Source organism: Pseudorca crassidens, chromosome 1 (assembly GCF_039906515.1).
Source record: "Pseudorca crassidens isolate mPseCra1 chromosome 1, mPseCra1.hap1, whole genome shotgun sequence".
NCBI classification, from domain to species: domain Eukaryota; kingdom Metazoa; phylum Chordata; class Mammalia; order Artiodactyla; family Delphinidae; genus Pseudorca; species Pseudorca crassidens.
The window spans coordinates 112,308,636-112,326,178 of NC_090296.1; the positions used below are offsets into that span (position 1 = coordinate 112,308,636).

Sequence of the window (17,543 nt, forward strand, 5' to 3'; positions counted from 1 at the left end):
CTTCAAACGTATGGACACCAAGGGGGGAAAGCAGTGAGGGGTGGTGGTGGTGGGATGAATTGGGAGATTGGGATTGACATATATACACTAATATGTATAAAATAGATAACTAATGAGAACCTGCTGGGGCTTCCCTGGTGGCACAGTGGTTAAGAATCCGCCTGCCAATGCAGGGGACACGGGTTCGAGCCCTGGTCCGGGAAGATCCCACATGCCGTGGAGCAAGTAAGCCCATGAGCCACAACTACTGAGCCTGTGCTCTAGAGCCCGCAAGCCACAACTACTGAGCCCAAGTGCCACAACTACGGAAGCCTGCACACCTAGAGCCCAAGCTCCACAACAAGAGAAGCCACCACAATGAGAAGTCTGTGCACCGCAACAAAGAGCAGCCCCTGCTCACCGCAACTAGAAGAAAGCCCACATGCAGCAACGAAAACCCAACGCAGCCAAAAATAAATAAAATAAAATGAAACATTAAGAAAAATTTGAAGAAAAGAATCTGCTGGGCTTCCCTGGTGGCACAGTGGTTGAGAGTCTGCCTGCCGATGTAGGGGACACGGGTTCGTGCCCCGGTCCGGGAAGATCCCACAGGCCGCGGAGCGGCTGGGCCCGTGAGCCATGGCCGCTGAGCCTGCGCTCCGCAACGGGAGAGGCCACAACAGTGAGAGGCCCACGTACCGCAAAAAAAAAAAAAAAAAAAAAAGAATCTGCTGTATAAAAATAAATAAAAGAAAATTCAAAAAAAGAAATGTTCTTTGTGTCCTGGACATGAGGCTTTCCTCTGTCTCCACCTCTGGTGCACACCTCCATCATAGCATTCAGCACATTTTACTGAAATTCTCTCTTTGTATATTCCGCTTCCTCACTAAACTGTGAGATCCTCCAGCAGAGCCTGTAATCACCCATCCTTGTGCCCCCAGGTACCTAATAAAATGCTGGACCCCCTGTAGGGCCGCAGTACATATTTTCTGAATGAAATTGACTAGACTCTCTTCATACCCACCCCCCTCTAGAGCTAGACTTTTACAGATGAATACACTTAGCACAACCTCCTGCTCAGCATTCGTGCCCACAGTCCTCCATCTACATTCCCAGTCCACCCCACACATCCCCAAGTCCATCTTCCTGAAACACTTATGTCATCACATTCTCTTCTACTCAAGACCTGTCTTCCCCTCCCGTCAAGGCTATGCACCTTGGCCAGGTCCCAGGGCCCTTGTACTCTGGCTTCCCAGCAGGGACAACCCAACACACACATTCCCACCTCAGGGCTTCTCCTGTTTGCCCGTTTGCCTATCCTGAGATACCTTCTGCCTAGTCAAATCCTACCTCTGCTTAAGTTCAAGTTCTAACTCCTCCTGGAAGCTGCCCTGACCATGCCAACCCCCAGGGATCCTCGCCTCTGAATGCGTCAGCTTACAAAGATGAGTACACAAAAAGACAATTATCCCTTTGTACCCTTTTCTTTCCTGTGTTTGTGTTTTTCCCACCCCCAAACTAGATTAATCTTCTTAAGGGCAGGGCAATATCTTACACTTCATCAGTGTGACCCACCACACCCACTGTAAAACCGGCACATTGTAGAAGCTCAAGACCTACTGGTGGTTAGGTCTGAAAAACTGACGCACAGACATGGTTAGTAATGACAACTGTTTTCCGAGTGGTACAGAGGCTGGTTCTAGGTGGGGCACAGTTGGGGCATAGGTAGGAGGGTCTGTAAAAGAGGGTTAGAAATGTAAATCTGTGCCACTGAAACTTAAGCTGAGTTCTCTTTAGCACCTAAAGGTATAAACCAATGCTTTTCAAAGTATACCCCCCAAACCAGCAGCATAAGCATCATCCGGGAACTTGTTAGAAATGCAAATTCTCAGGCCCTACCCCAGATTTCCTGAATCAAAACTCTGGGGATGGGTTCCAACATCTATGGTTTAACAAGCCCTCTAGGGGAATTCCAATATCCACTAACATTTGAGAATCACTAGCATAAACACACAAGAGAATTATCTTGGTATACCAGAAAGTTCCTTCCACCTTTAAGGACTGCCTATGGACATAATTTTTTTTTTTCTTTTTTTTGCAGTATGCAGGCCTCTCACTGCTGTGGTCTCTCCCGTTCCGGAGCACAGGCTCCGGACGCGCAGGCTCAGCGGCCATGGTTCACGGGCCCAGCCGCTCCGCGGCATGTGGGATCTTCCCGGACCGGGGCACGAACCCGTGTCCCCTGCATCGGCAGGCAGACTCTCAACCACTGCGCCACCAGGGAAGCCCCTATGGACATAATTTTTAACTCCTGTCTTCCTGTTTACTACTACTACCACCACCACCACCACCAAAATTAAAAACTGTAGTTAGGAAAATTGGCAGGGTACTTGACAACTGTTGTTGTTATTAGTATTACCAGTATTACTACTAGTACTAACAGCAGTTATCAACTGCTTAGTACTCTCTGCTCATCTTCCTAACTACAGTTTTCAGGAGCCAGAGGTTGAGTGGAGGATAAAATCTATGAGGCATGGGGTACAGGCATTCTTGACCCTTTCAGGATGACGATGTTCCCCACTTGGCTCTCAGTCTTAAACCAGTGGTTTTGCATCACTCCTAACCACAGAGGCCACCTTCAGGCAGAGGCTCCGCCTGCCTGCCTTCTCAATCATCTTTATTTTCAGTTTGTACTTTAATCATTCTAATCTCCTACAGGAGGTCTCTAATATGTATAAAATAGATAAGTAATGAAAACCTGCTGTACAGCACTCCATTTTGCTGTACAGTAGAAACTAACACAACACTGTAAAACAACTATGAAACATAGGAGGAGGTCTGGCTCTAATTATAGCTTTGCACCCTCAGCTATGACACCATGGGCAGCTAGTCACCTCCCATCTGTACACCCCCTTTTCCCTACCTGTAAAGTTAGAGAGTGAAGATGATCTCAAAAATTCCACCTACGAACATGAGTTTAGGAGAAAAATAACATTACAGCCTCATGGACACTTGAAGTCAGGGCTGTGGATGATGGAAATATCCAGTAGAGCACTGTCCAATGCAGTAGCCACTAGCCACATGTGAATCCTGAGCACTTGAAATGTGGCTACCATGACTGAGCAACCTATTGTAACTTTATTTAATTTTAATTACTTTAAACTTAAGTAGTCCCACGTGGCCGCTGGCTACTGCAGTGCACAGAGCAGCTCTAAGTGAATTCATGAAATGCAAGCCCTTTAGAACGAAGTGAAAAGAAAAAAACTAACTTCATCTTTCAGTTTTAAAACTCTTACATTTTTTTAAATTTTATTTTTTTAATACAGCAGGCTCTTATTATTTATCTATTTTATACATAGTGCATATATGTCAATCCCAATCTCCCAATTCATCCCACCACCCCCCGGCTTTACCCCCTTGGTGTCCATACGTTTGTTCTCTACATCTGTGTCTCAATTTCTGCCTTGCAAACAGGTTCATCTGTACCATTTTTCTAGATTCCACATATATGCGTTAATATATGATATTTGTTTTTCTCTTTCTGACTTACTTCACGTTGTATGACAATCTCTAGGTCCATCCACGTCTCTACAAATGACCCAATTTCATTCCTTTTTATGGCTGAGTAATATTCCATTGTATATATGTACCAAATCTTCTTTATCCATTCGTCTGTCAATGGACATTTAGGTTGCTTCCATGTCCTGGCTATAACAGTGCTGCAATGAACATTGGAGTGCATGTGTCTCTTTGAATTATGGTTTTCTCTGGGTATATGCCCAGGAGTGGGATTGCTGGGTCACATGGTAATTCTATCTTTAGATTTTTAAAGCATCTCAATACTGTTCTCCATAGTGGCTGTACCAATTCACATCCCCACCAACAGTGCAAGAGGGTTCCCTTTTCTCCACACCCTCTCCAGCATTTGTTGTTTGTAGATTTTTTGATGATGGATATTCTGACTGGTGTGAGGTGATACCTCATTGTAGTCTTGATTTGCATTTCTCTAATAATTAGTGATGTTGAGCATCTTTTCATGTGCCTCTTGGTCATCTGTATGTCTTCCTTGGAGAAATGTCTATTTAGGTCTTCTGCCCATTTTTGGACTGGGTTGTTTGTAAAATGCTTTCATTTAAATGGCAGGAACTCTGAGCACTCCTTGAAGTAGTCCCAGGAAGCAGAGTCCCTCTTCCTGAGTCCTCATCCCAGCCTTGCTACCAGCCAGCTTTGTGGGGAGCTAGGACTCCCTTCATCAACCTTAGCTCAATCTTACCTCTCTGTGCCCCAGTTCCTTCTGTAAAGTGCAAACCAGCCACTCTGACTTCCTCACGCAATTGTGAGGACACATGGCAAAGCCGTACCTCAAGGAACTTAAAAGTGCCAGCCTTTTTCACAGCAAAGGAAACCATCAACAAAACAAAAAGACAGCCTACGGAATGGCAGAAAATACTTGCAAATGATTTGACTGATAAGGTGTTAATATCCAAAATACATAAAAAGTTCATACAACTCTCTCTCTCTCTCTCTCTCTCTCTATATATATATATACACACCTATTAAAAATGGCCAAAACACCTGAATAGACATTTTTCAGTTGGCCAACAGGTACATGAAAAGATGCTCAACACTGCTAATCATCAAAGAAATGCAAATCATCAAAGAAATGCAAATCAAAGCCACAGTGAGATATCACCTCACACCTGTCAGAGTGACTAGCATCAAAAAGTCTATAAATAACAAATGTTGGTGAGGGTGTGGGGAAAAGGGAATGCTCATATACTGTTGGTGGGAATGTAAACTGGTGCGGCCACCATGGAGAACAGTATAGAGGGGTCTCAAAAAACTAAAAACAGAACTACAGATCCAGCAATTCTACTCCTAGGTATATATACAATGAAAACAGAAACACTAATTCGAAAAGTTACATGCACCCCAAAGTTCATAGCAGCGTTATTTATAATAGCCAATACATAGAAGCAACCTATGTGTCCGTCGACAGATGAACAGATAAAGAAGATGTGGTATATATATATATATATATATATATATATATATATATATATACAATGGAATATTACTCAGCCACAAAACAGAATAAAATAATACCATTTGCAGCAACATGGATGGACCTAGAGATTATCATATTAATTGAAGTCAGACAGAGAAATACAAATATCATATGACATCACTTACATGTGGAATCTAAAAAACTGATACAAAGGAACTTATTTACAAAACAGAAACAGACTTACAGACATAGGAAACAAATTTATGGTTATCAAAGGGGAAGGTGGGGAGGGATAAATTAGGAGTTTGGAATTAACATATATACAAACTACTACATATAAAATAGATAAACAAGAAGGTTCTACTGCATAGCACAAGGAACTATATTCAATATCCTGTAATAAACTATAATGGAAAAGAATTTGAAAAAGAATATATATATACACACACACACATATATATAACTGAATCATTTTGCTGTACACCAGAAACTAACACAACATTGTAAATCAACTATACTTCGATAAAATAAAATAAAATACAAAAAAAATGAAATTTTGCCATTTGCAAAAACATGGATGGACTTGGAGGGTATTATGCTTAGTGAAATAAGTCAGATAGAGAAAGACAAATACTGTATGCTATCACTTATATATGGAATCTAAAAAATAAAACAAACAAGTGAATATAACAAAACAGAAAGAGACCCACAGACATAGGGAACAAACTAGTGGTCACCACTGAGGAGAGGGAAGGGAGAAGGGATAAAATAAGAATAGGGGATTAAGAGGTACAAACTACTATGTATAAAAGAAATAAGCTACAAGAATATATTGTACAGCACAGGGAATATAGCCAATATTTTATAATAACTTTAAATTGAGTATAATCTAAAAAATATTGAACCACTATGTTATACACCTGAAACTAATATAGTACTATAAATCAACTATACATCAGTTAAGAAAAAAAAAAAGAAAGAAAATTGTCAGCAAACACATGCTACTGTCATCACCCAGCACTGCTGTAGCGACCTTCCTGAAGCCTCAGTAAATGGCCCTTTAACCACTGGGAGGCTGAGGAGAGGGTACGGATACCGTGGTCAGGGGCAAGTGTAAGGTAGAAAGTTTCAGGCAGCCAAAAATTCAAACATTCATCAAGCATGCGACAAAATATTCTACATGGCTTACATGCATTCAATAAATGTGATAAATCAATCAGCCAACGATTCCACTTTCCAGAATTTATCTAACAATTATACTGGTATGAGTGTGGCACTGGAGTCTGTCTTTTTTACTGCAGAATCTTCAGTGTCTAGAACCATACTTGGCAGATAGGAGGTGAGTAAATGAGGTATGCAGATGTATATACAAGGATGCGCATTGTAGTAACAACCTCAATGTCACCGGTTAAATTCATTATGGTCCATCCATAGTTGGTCTATGCAGCTGGTAAAAAGAACATCACACACACACACACACACACACACACACACACACACACACATGGATCTGGGAAAATGCACAAGATTAAAAAATCAAATTGCAGAACAACATTCTGATCCCATCTACATGCACAGGCTGATCCAATCTATATTTAAAAAAATACAGAATGTGCATATGTATGGCTGTGTATGCACAGACAGTTTCTGGAAGGATATATGGAAACTTAATAATGGTCCCTTCTGAGGCCTGGGGCTAGAAAGATTCAGGAGGATGGAGGAGGAAACTTTTCAGTGCACTATTTGATTTTTTTTTTTTTTATCCACTGTTTTTCTTTTTCAACTATTAAAGTTAACCTGATCATGTCACCTGGCCGATAAATATATTCCCCGAGAAAATGAGAGGGCAATGTTTACAATGTAATGTAATTGGGGAAAACAGGATACAAATTGTATCTCCGATGTCATCATAATGGCAAACAGACAAAAAGAAAGCACGGAAGCAACCATTTTTAGACCCTCTAAGGCCTGAGGCCCTTGCCACCCCTACCCCCAGACAATCCACAAGGTGGTAACCAGATCACTGAGGAGACAAATCACTTCCACAGCCAGAGTGCAGGAAGCAGTCACAGTGACACTGCAAACGTCCTGAGGAGTGAGACAGGTCCTACCCTTCATTCTGAGGGAATACAGTGCGGAGTGAGCCCGCCTTAACTCTGCCTCAGGGCTGAGACCTTGTCCTTCCTTACCGAGATTTTAGACATTGAGTCTGTGTGATCTTGAAAGGCAGAAAACTGGCAGCTTAAAGGACACTAGGTGCCTTTAAGACTTAGTAATTGGGCAGAAAGGTGAAACCAGGCATAGGGCTTCCCAGCAGCTGAGATGTCTCTGATTTACTTGCAGCAGCTCTATGGAAGCATATCCCTTAAGAAAACAGAAGTGTCCGCTGGGAAAAGGGGCAAGAAAAAGTAAAGAACCTGAGGGCTGGAAGGCCTTGAGATAGCAGCTAGCCCAGCGCTTGCACTGCTAGGAAAGGAACTGAGGCCCAGATAAGAATGCATTCCTTCCAAAACAACTGCAGACCCAGGAAGGGGGGCGCTGTCGAGTGACCAGAGTTATAAGTTTCCTGGCGGCAACTGGGAAAGCAAGCTAGGTTTGAGAAATTATCCATTCTGGAAAAATACAGTTGTCTGCACATGACATGGAAGCCACAGGAAACAAAGGTCCAGCCCCTGTAAATGTTCCAACCTGACGTGAATAAATCATGATACCATCGTGAGTGGGTAGAGATCTCCCGCCTCAGGACTAATTAGTCATTGCACGTAACAAATCCCAACCTTCTTTGGGTGTGACTGGAAGCTTTGCCAGAAAGAAACACCTTCAAGCCAGGGTTCTGAGCCAGAGGCTTGGCTGCCTGAGTCCTCCCTGGAGGTGCAGTGACTCCGGTCAAGCGTTCATTTACTTCATTTTCCTCTAACCAAGGGCTCCAAGATGGCCTTCCTGCCTCCCAGAGCACCTGACCCTTGGGAAGTGGGGTTATCTCCAAGACTGCTTACAGAGGAAAGTGTGATCCATCCTGCAGTCTGGTGTTCTAGTACTACCTGAGGAGACAGCGGTGCTGCGGGCAGACGTGGAGGAGTGAGTATCTCCGACCCTCCCTCAGGCATGGGGAAAAACTTCCTGCCGCATCATACACCATCCTTCAGAGACCTGAGGGCTGTTGGGACAATCATCCAACATTCAATCTAAAAGGGAGCTTTGAGAGTATCTAACAGTCCAACACTCTGGTTTCCAGAGGAAGAAATGAGAACACAGCAAGTGAGTGACTTGTTCAAAGCCACCAGATAATTTAGGAACAAATCACTCCCTCCTGGGTTTTCATTTCTTCTTCTGGAAAACCAGTGTTGGATTATTAAATACTCTCGAAGGTCCCTTTCAGGTTGAAAACTGTGTGATTGTCCCAAAAGCTCTCAGGTCTCTGAAGGAGACTTCAGGTCCTGGGCGAGGCCAGGAGCCCAAAACACTTTCCTACACCAGGTGAGCAGCCAATGGTATTTACCAATATATAATGAATATTTACCAAAGACCACAGGCAAGGTACCACGGGGGAGCTGACGTCTAACTGAAAAAACAGATCTGATCCCTCAGAAAAGTCAAGACCATTAAATAAAAACAAGATGTGCCACATTTGAGGAAGGAGAGAGAAATTACCAGACAAGCAAGGGGCATGGAGAAAGGAAGCGTCCTAACAGGAGGTGGGCAGGAAAGGATGAGGTGATGTGGGCAGAAGAGCAGAGCAGGTCCCTGCAGGGTGGTGAGGCGGCAGGAGAGGGCACCACATGGTCAGGGACCTGTGCCAGCTGCGGTCTTGCAGGAGACCACAGCCTGGCTGACCCACGGGGCCCTGCCCTGCCAAGGACACACTCCCTCCTGCCTATGCTATGCAGGACAAGGACAGTATGTCCCAGGACGGAATTACCGCTCCGAAGTTCAAAAGCAGCTAACTCCAGGGCTCTATGAGCTCTTTTTTTTTTTCCCCAAGTTAAATGCATTTTATTTTGAAAAAGTCCATTCACAAAATTGAATGATTAATTCGAGCTGCATAGCAGCTAATGACTACTGCATGGCAGTGAAAACGAAGTGCACAATGGCTCAGATAGAGGTCCTCATAAGGATGCTCCCTTTAGCCATGAGCTTGAACTGGAATTTTGTTTTTTAAGAGTTGATAAGCCTGTAGTAGCACACTCCTCCCTGGCAGTAATCAAAACCTTCTGCCACTGCCGTAGCTACTGCTGCTGCTGGAACCACCACAGCCACCTTGATTTCGGGGTTTGGCAAAGTATGGGCCTCCACCACCATAGGGGCCAAAACTTCTGCCTCCAAGTTTCCTCCTTTCATGGGTCCAAAATTTGGAGTTTGATTGTTGTAACTGCCAGAATCATTGTAGCTTCCACCACCTCCAAAATTGCTTCCATCGTTACCAAATCCATTGTAGCCATCCCCACTGCCACCATATCCCCCAGCACCACGGCTGCCACCAAAGCCACTTCGACCACTGAAGTTTCCTCCATGACCACCACCAAAGTTTCCAGAACCGCTTCGACCTCTTTGGCTGGATGAGGCACCAGCCATCTCTTGCTGAGACAGGGCTTTCCTTACTTCACAGCTGTGGCCATTCACAGTGTGGTATTTCTGCATGACAATCTTGTCTACAGAGTCATGGTCATCAAAGGTTCCAAAAGCAAAGCCTCTCTTTTTGCGACTGCCTCAGTCAGTCATGATTTCAATCACTTCAGTTTTCCCATACTGTTCAAAACAATCTCTTAGGTGATGTTCTTCAGTGTCTTCTTTAATGCCACCAACAGTGCCACTTCACAGTGAAGTGGGCACCAGGTCTTTGAGAATCTTCTCTGGAGACGGCCCTCTTTGGTTCCACCACTCTTCCATCCACCTCGTGGGGCCTTGCATTCATGGCCACATCCACCTCCTCCACAGTGGCATATGTGACAAACCCGAAGCCTCTGGAGCCCCTGGTGTTTGGATCCCTCGTTACCACACAGTCTGTGAGCATTCTCCACTGCTCACAATGGCTCCTCAGACTGTCATCACTTGTTTCAAAGCTCAAACCTCCGATGAAGAGCTTCCGCAGCTGTTCGGGCTCTTTGGGAGACTGACTTAGACATGACGGCAGTGAAGGGGGCGGGGAGAGGTCAACGACGCTTACTAGGCAGCATCCACGGGCAGAAAGGCTCTATGAGCTCTTAATACGGGGTCCTCCCACTGCTGGTCTACAGGGGGCCAAGACCCACTTACCATAAGGCTCAGAAAGAGCCTTTGAAGGTTGCACCTTGAAGGTCGTCTCATCTTCTACAGAGGCTGGCCTGCTGGGCCCAAGGTTGCACCTTGAAGGTTGTCTCATCTTCTACAGAGGCTGGCTCTGCTGGGCCCGGGACAGTCTTGGGTTGCTTGCATCTCCCTGTGCCCAGGGAGCCTGCATTCCAACACAATGGCAGGTCCACATCATAAACTGGATGCAAACCTCCCTGCCTTTCCTGGTCTGGAGTCAGAAAACCTTGGTTCAACTTCTGATGCTGCCTCTTCCTAGCTGTGTGACCAGGTCACTTAACGTCTCTGAGCCCTCATTTTCTCTTCTGTAAAATAGGGTTAATTGTCCCTGCCTATCTAGACATGTAGCCACAAGAATTGAATGAGATAACGTATGTGAATGTTCTTCATGAACTGTAAAGTTCTGTACAAATGTAGGTGATTATTACGATTATCATTATTATGTCAAAAAACAGATACTCACATTGGTGTGAGCCTCAGAGAAACCCAGACTCCTGGGCCAGAAGGAGAATACAGATGCCACGACTCCTTTCAATTTTGGTAACTTTGAAGCCTTCTCCATCAAATTTCAAAATCCTATATGGTTTTGTCAGGAAGCCAAATACGTTCTAGCCACAACTCTGGAGAACCACAAGATAAGCCATTTCCATAACGGGTGCTGCTGGGCTGCAATCAGCTCAGCTGCTTGGGCCCAAAACATAGTTTTTTAAAAACACCACATACCACAATTCAGCCCCTCCCCCAAAACTCACATCCTTTCTCCTAAGAAAACAAAATAAGTGGAGACCAACTTTCACTGATGAACTTCAACTCTGAGGCATTCATTCTCAGAAGGCAAGCCTTCCCGGGTGAAGGGGGCAGACGAAGCATTCTCCAGGTAGGTTACAGTAGAGAGATTTCCGGAGGAGCTGGGCGAGGAAGTGAGGCTCCTGGCCAGTCCCAAGGGCTGTGAGGACAGGATCTTTGGGCCCAAAGAGGCGATTGGTCAGACTCAGAAATTAGCTCTAGCGAGCCAGCTACAAAGCTAAACCACCATGAGACTCTTTTACTGGTTGTTTTAATTAACCAGGTACAAAGTCGGCCTACAGACCAATTTCTCCTCCTCCACAGGCCCTGACTGTGCAGCCCCAAACTTCAACTGCCCCCCAACAAATGACCTCCCCCATCGCACAAGGGATGATGAGGATGAAGGGCCGTTTGGACTGGCCAGAAGGAACCTCAAAGAAGGCTCACCTGTCCCATGGTTCTTGTGGCCCCAATGGCCCCACTGGGTGGCCCCAGGGCCGAGGAGGGCAGATGGACCCAGTCCTGGGGTCAGGGCTGGCACACAAGGATGCTACCTGTAGCTACTCGCAGATGATTTACGCTTGGGGCTGCGTCTTCCTCCAAAGACCCTCAGTCCTGGATGGAGACTGCATGCGTCTTGCTAGCTCAGGCTCCCTTTGCAGGTGTCTGTGCTCTCCTGTAAAACCCTAAATTGCTTGAGAGGCAGCCTGGCAGGGTGGGAAAAGCAAATGCTTTGCAGTCAGGCAGATGTGGGTTTGAATCCAGAGCCTGCTGCTGATGGGCCCTGAAGTTTTGGGAGGTGACTCTCCTAGCCCTGCTTTCCTCATCCCTAAAAGGTAGCTAATGCCTATCACACAAAGTTTTGTAAGGATCAGTAATATGTGGAAGGTTCCTGGCATATGGTTGGTGTTTAATCAGTGATAATTATTATTATTAATATAATGGCACTCCCACCCCTGCCTTCCAAATTCTAAGGCCTAGTCCCTCCTCCATACCTGGCTCCTGCTACCTTACCAGAACCACTGGAACCGCTTAGCAGAGTGACCTGTGCTCAGACCTGCCCAGTTCTGGGCCAAGCCGGGCCTGGTCACTGTAGAATACAGGGCTGGCAAACAGAAAGCACTCAAAGCAGTGTTTGTTTACATAGAAAAAAAAAAATCCTGCTATCTCAAGTGACTGGAATTTTATCCCACCACGTTCTGCTTTCACGGGTACAAATCAATACATAAACACGCTTAGATCAGGGTTTATTCTGAAGAGTACCTTCTCTCATATGGAGTTTTCTTGTTTTTTGAGAGCGACGTTACCATACAATGTCCAGTAGGCAAAACACAAAGATCTGAAGTACTTAGAAGATTCTGAAAGTTCCTTCAGACTCTTCAAAAAAGGGTATTTTATTTCTAATACATTACCTTTTTCTGATTATAAGTAATGTGATTGTTGTAGACTGTGAAAAATAGTTTTTAATTACTGGCAATTTCACCATCTCTAGAGAATGTCACAGTGAATGTTTTGGTGTATTTCCTTAGAGTCTTTTTTCTCTATCCTTCAAGAATGTAAGTATCCATTCATTTAAAAATGAACGATGAACTGGCAGGCCAGCCTATGCCAACGGGACAGCAGCCGTGGATCAGCCGTGAAGGCTCCCTTGTCCTATTTTCAGCTCTCCCCAGCCCTAAACAACATATTTGTCAATGATACGCCCACAGATTGCGTAACTACATCTTGTCTTATCAGGACTTGGTGAACTTCTGCCCTCTGAGAGAGTTAACACAGTCATCTCTGCTTTCCATTTTCGTGCCACAGAGTCAATATTTACTAGCCGTGTTGCTAAAACAGGCCCTGGGCACAGCCTCGATGCCAAGCATCCCTGTCTAATCTCAGCGACAGCAGTCTCAGTGGCACCGGAGGCTTTACTGTGCCATGGCCCTTGGTGACTCCTGCCCTGGTGAGTAGGTGGCCTCTGACCCAGCAAGGATGCTTCACATGATCATACAGTCACAGGAGGCTAGTGCTGGAAGGCACTTAAACATTAGAGATGGGAAACCGAGATCCCCTGGGGAGGGAAAGGATTTGCCTAAGCACATGCAGCGGCAGAACCAAAGCCAGGACGCCTTTACTCGCACACCAGCTCCTGCTGCACGGTCTTGCTGAATGCATCGACATGGAGAGAGAGCTGGGGTGGCAGTGGGGGACAGAACCCATTTCATCAGGACTGGAAATTGGGCAAGTGCTGCCCTAAGATGGTCAGTTTCACAGAGGGGTCTTCCCAAGACTGTCCTGGTCTCTTACAGTGATGATTCAGGTGATCCCATGGCATCATCAATTCCCTTGCCTCTTGCTAGAATTCATTCATTCATTCACTCATTCATCTGTTCGTATGACAAATCTTTATGGAGCCCAGTCATGGGACGGCATTACTTGCTTCAACAAAGCAGTGTCACTTGGCCCACCTTTTCTGGAAGGATCTCTTTGCAGCTGTCAAAAGAGACAGACACTAAATAACAAGGTCAGGTCCTACTGTATAGCATAGGGAGCTATATTCAATATCCTGTAATAAACCATAATGGAAAAGGATAAGAAAAAAGAATATGTTATATATACGTATAACTGAATCAGTTTCCTGTACACCAGAAACTAACAGAACATTATAAATCAACTATACTTTTTTTTTTTTTTTTTCGGTACGCGGGCCTCTCACTGTTGTGGCCTCTCCTGTTGCGAGCACAGGCTCCGGACGCGCAGGCTCAGCAGCCATGGTTCACGGGCCCAGACACTCCGCGGCATGCGGGATCTTCCCGGACCGCGGCACGAACCCGTGTCCCCTGCATCAGCAGGCGGACTCTCAACCACTGCACCACCAAGGGAGCCCATATACTTTAATTTTAAAAAAGAGAGACAAACAGACCCATCACGTAGCCCCAAGGTGTCTGAAGCTGAAAGGAATGAAATGTAGGAGAATCACGTTTTGGGGGTAGATCTCTGACAGCAGGCCTCTGAAGAAAGTCCCTACTCTCAAGAGCACCTCAGGTACTAACAGGAACAAGTCAAAAGTGAAAGGGTAGGTGACTTGGTGTGATATCAAATACCTGTAGTGGTTCTGTGGAATAGGAGAAAGAGGAAGCACCAGGAGCAAGGAGACCTGCAATCAGGTTCCACTTGCACCACCAAAGTGCTGCATGGCCCAGAAAGGGAAGGTGTCTCGCCCAAAGTCACAAAGCATATTGACAGCTAAAGTGGGACTTGAATCAAGGTCTTTAAGTCCATGGCTGATGGCTCAGATGCCACAGATGAATCTTTGCATTTCTCTTATCCTCAGAAAGCCCCAAGAAAGCCACCACCGTGACCTGGAACTTCCACGGCACCTCCTCAGTTGAGATTGGTTGCTGCCCACAAGGGGAAGCTCTGGCATCTTCTCTATCTGGGACTAGATACCCCGTTGGGGTTTGCAGAACCAGGCTCAGCCACTTCCTGGAGAAGCAGGAGCAGGACAGAGGCCACAAGGCTAACACCAGTGCAGGAAGAAGCTGGGATGTACGGCAATTCTGGCACATGAAAGGGGAGAACAAGTGAGCATTCTGTACAGCTGCTGGGATGTCAAACAGCTCTGCACACTTGGCCTGTTCCCCTGCTCCACCCCCTCCAGGCAAGAAAACAAAGAAGGTCGTGTGAACAGGACTGTGATGAAAATAATGCCACTGCATTTCTACCTTCTCCTGGGCTTGGAAACACAAACTCAAGCCCTCAGGGGCGCAGTGCTGGCTAAGTACAATTTATGGTTAACACCAGCCCCTGTATTTACTGAGCACCTACTACGGATCCAGCTCTATGCTAATGGTGGTGGGAACACTAAGAATGATAAACCTTGGCCTCTGCCTACAAGGGGCTCACGGTTTGGCTCAGAATACAGAATGAACCTCCAGGAAACCTTCTGCTTCAGAACAATTATGTATGAGGCAGAGATTGTAAGGGCTATGGATGCTGGAAGCTGGATAGATGGCTGAAGCTGGGGGAAATACCCATGGGAAGGCTTCAGAAGGACAGGAGACTTTTCACCGGACTTGAGGGCTGAGTACAACTAGTAGAAGAAAGGAAGGAAGATGAGAGAGAAGGTGCGCAGAAGGAGGAAAAGAACATGTCATTAAAAGGCTTGGATGTGGAATCTAAAAAATGACACAAATGAACTTATTTACAAAACAGAAACAGACTCACAGACTTAGAAAACAAACTTATGGTTACCAAAGGGGAAAGGTGGAGGTTGGGATTAACATAAACACACTACTAAACGTAAAAGAGATAACTAATAAGGACCTGTTGTATAGCACAGGGAACTCTACTCAATACTCTGTAATGACCTATATGGGAAAAGAATCTAAAAAGGAGTGGATATATGTATATGTATAACTGATTCACTTTTCTGTACACCTGAAACTAACACAACATTGTAAATCAACTATACTCCAATAAAAATTTTTTTAAAAAAGGCTTGGACAATCTTGGCAATGCTATAGGCTTCTGGACAATCTCGCAGAGAGAAAAGAAATGTACAACACTGTTATTGTTAAATGAGCACCTGCAGTTATTAACATTTGAATAGTTTTAAGTTTTGAGAAGCCTACACACCGAAGAGTAGCCCCCGCTCGCTGCAACTAGAGAAAGCAATGAAGACCCAACGCAGCCAAAAATAAATAAATTAATTAATAATAAATTAATAAATTAAATCTAAAAAAAAGAAAAGGGTCATGGGAGGTGGCCCAGTGAGGACAATGACAAATGACTCTTTCCAAACTTCCCAGGGTATCTGCCAGAATTTTTCTGGCAAAAGAGATGGGAGACTCACTGCAGGAACCAGTGTGAATCCTCACCATCACTTTACCTTCTCTCTTAGGGGCTGCCACCCTGATTTGCTAATCTTTCTACAAGGGTTTACTGAGTCCTTTCTTTCTGTGTGAAGGATACAAGTCAGTGAAGCCTCCATCCTTCCCTTGAGAAGCTTCCAGGTCCTCATCCCCTCACATTCTTTTTTTTTTTTTTTTTTTTTTTTTGCGGTACGCGGGTCTCTCACTGTTGTGGCCTCTCCCGTTGTGGCTCCGGACGCGCAGGCCCAGTGGCCATGGCTCACTGGCCCAGCCGCTCCGCGGCATGTGGGATCTTCCTGGACCGGGGCACAAACCCTTGTCCCCTGCATTGGCAGGCGGACTCCCAACCACTACGCCACCAGGGAAGCCCCCCTCACATTCTTTACAGCGATTCACTCCTCACTGGGCCACCTCCCATGACCCTTTCCTTTTTTCTTTTTTTAATTAATTAACTTATTTATTTTTGGCTGCACTGGGTCTTCGCTGCTGCGCGAGGGCTTTCTCTAGTTGCGGCGAGCAGGGGCTACTCTTCGTTGCGGTGCGCAGGCTTCTCATTGCAGTGGCTTCTCTTGTTGCGGAGCACGGGCTCTACGCATGCGGGCTTCAGTAGTTGTGGTGCACGGGCTTAGTTGCTCCACGGCATGTGGGATCTTCCCGGACCAGGGATCGAACCCGTGTCCCCTGCATCGGCAGGTGGATTCTTAACCACTGCGCCAACAGGGAAGTCCCCCATGACCCTTTTCCCCATTCAGTCCCATTAACCTTTCTTCCAGCTTAAAACCAGTATGAAGTCCAAACTCCTGAGCATGAAATACTTAAAAAGCAATTTGTCCGATATGACATAAGAAATACATGTTTAAAGTTTTTTTAAGAAAATACAGAGAGTATAAGTAAAAGACAATTAAATCAACCATAGTCCTAACTTCCCCTCATTCTTCCCACCTCCCCTCACTGTGATCAATACCAACACTAGTAAACCTTTAATGGCAGCTTAGACTTTTGTCCATCCCCTCCTTGCTACTCCAGGCTCATGCACTGCTTCCCTATCAGAACACGTCATCCAGTTTCCGGGGGACCCACTCTCTCACACACACCTTGCGTTTTCCTGCCTATTTGGGAGGCTCAGGTCCACCTATTCCTAGAATGCCCACACTCACTGCTCGGCCTATTCAAATCCCACCCATCCTTCAGTGCCTCACTTAGCTCTCACCTCCCAAAACCTGTTCTGACTGTGCCAGTCCATGGAGGTAGCCATGTTCTGAACTAGTATCACATAGATGGTCTGGAACGTTCTTTTGGCTGCACTATGTTCTGACAGCTCTTGAATTGCTGCTGAGGTTATTTGTTTGTTTGTTTATGTGTCCCTGCAACCTCTCTTTAAGCTCCTAGAAGGTATAAACTACATCTCTGCGCTCACTCCCCTCTCCACCCCTCCCTATGCCCATCAAAGCATCTCCTACCCAACAGATGTTTGAAGGGTATTTCATAGCCTCATGACATTTTAGAGCTGAGGGGGGAAATGGAACTGAGAACCGGAGAGGAAGAGAAACTTCCTTAAGGTCACAGTGCAAAGCCAGAATAGAGACCCCGGGAGCCAACTGAAACCAGAACTCATTCGAACATTT

General features: G+C 45.4%; 1 protein-coding gene and 1 pseudogene across 8 annotated transcripts in view; both read right to left on the minus strand.

Annotated features, from left to right (window-relative positions):
• DAPK2 (death associated protein kinase 2) overlaps positions 1–17,543 on the minus strand; it is a 119,692-nt gene that overhangs the window by 80,643 nt on the left and 21,506 nt on the right. The window lies entirely within an intron of this gene.
• Positions 8,971–10,180, minus strand: LOC137231860 (heterogeneous nuclear ribonucleoprotein A1-like; annotated as a pseudogene).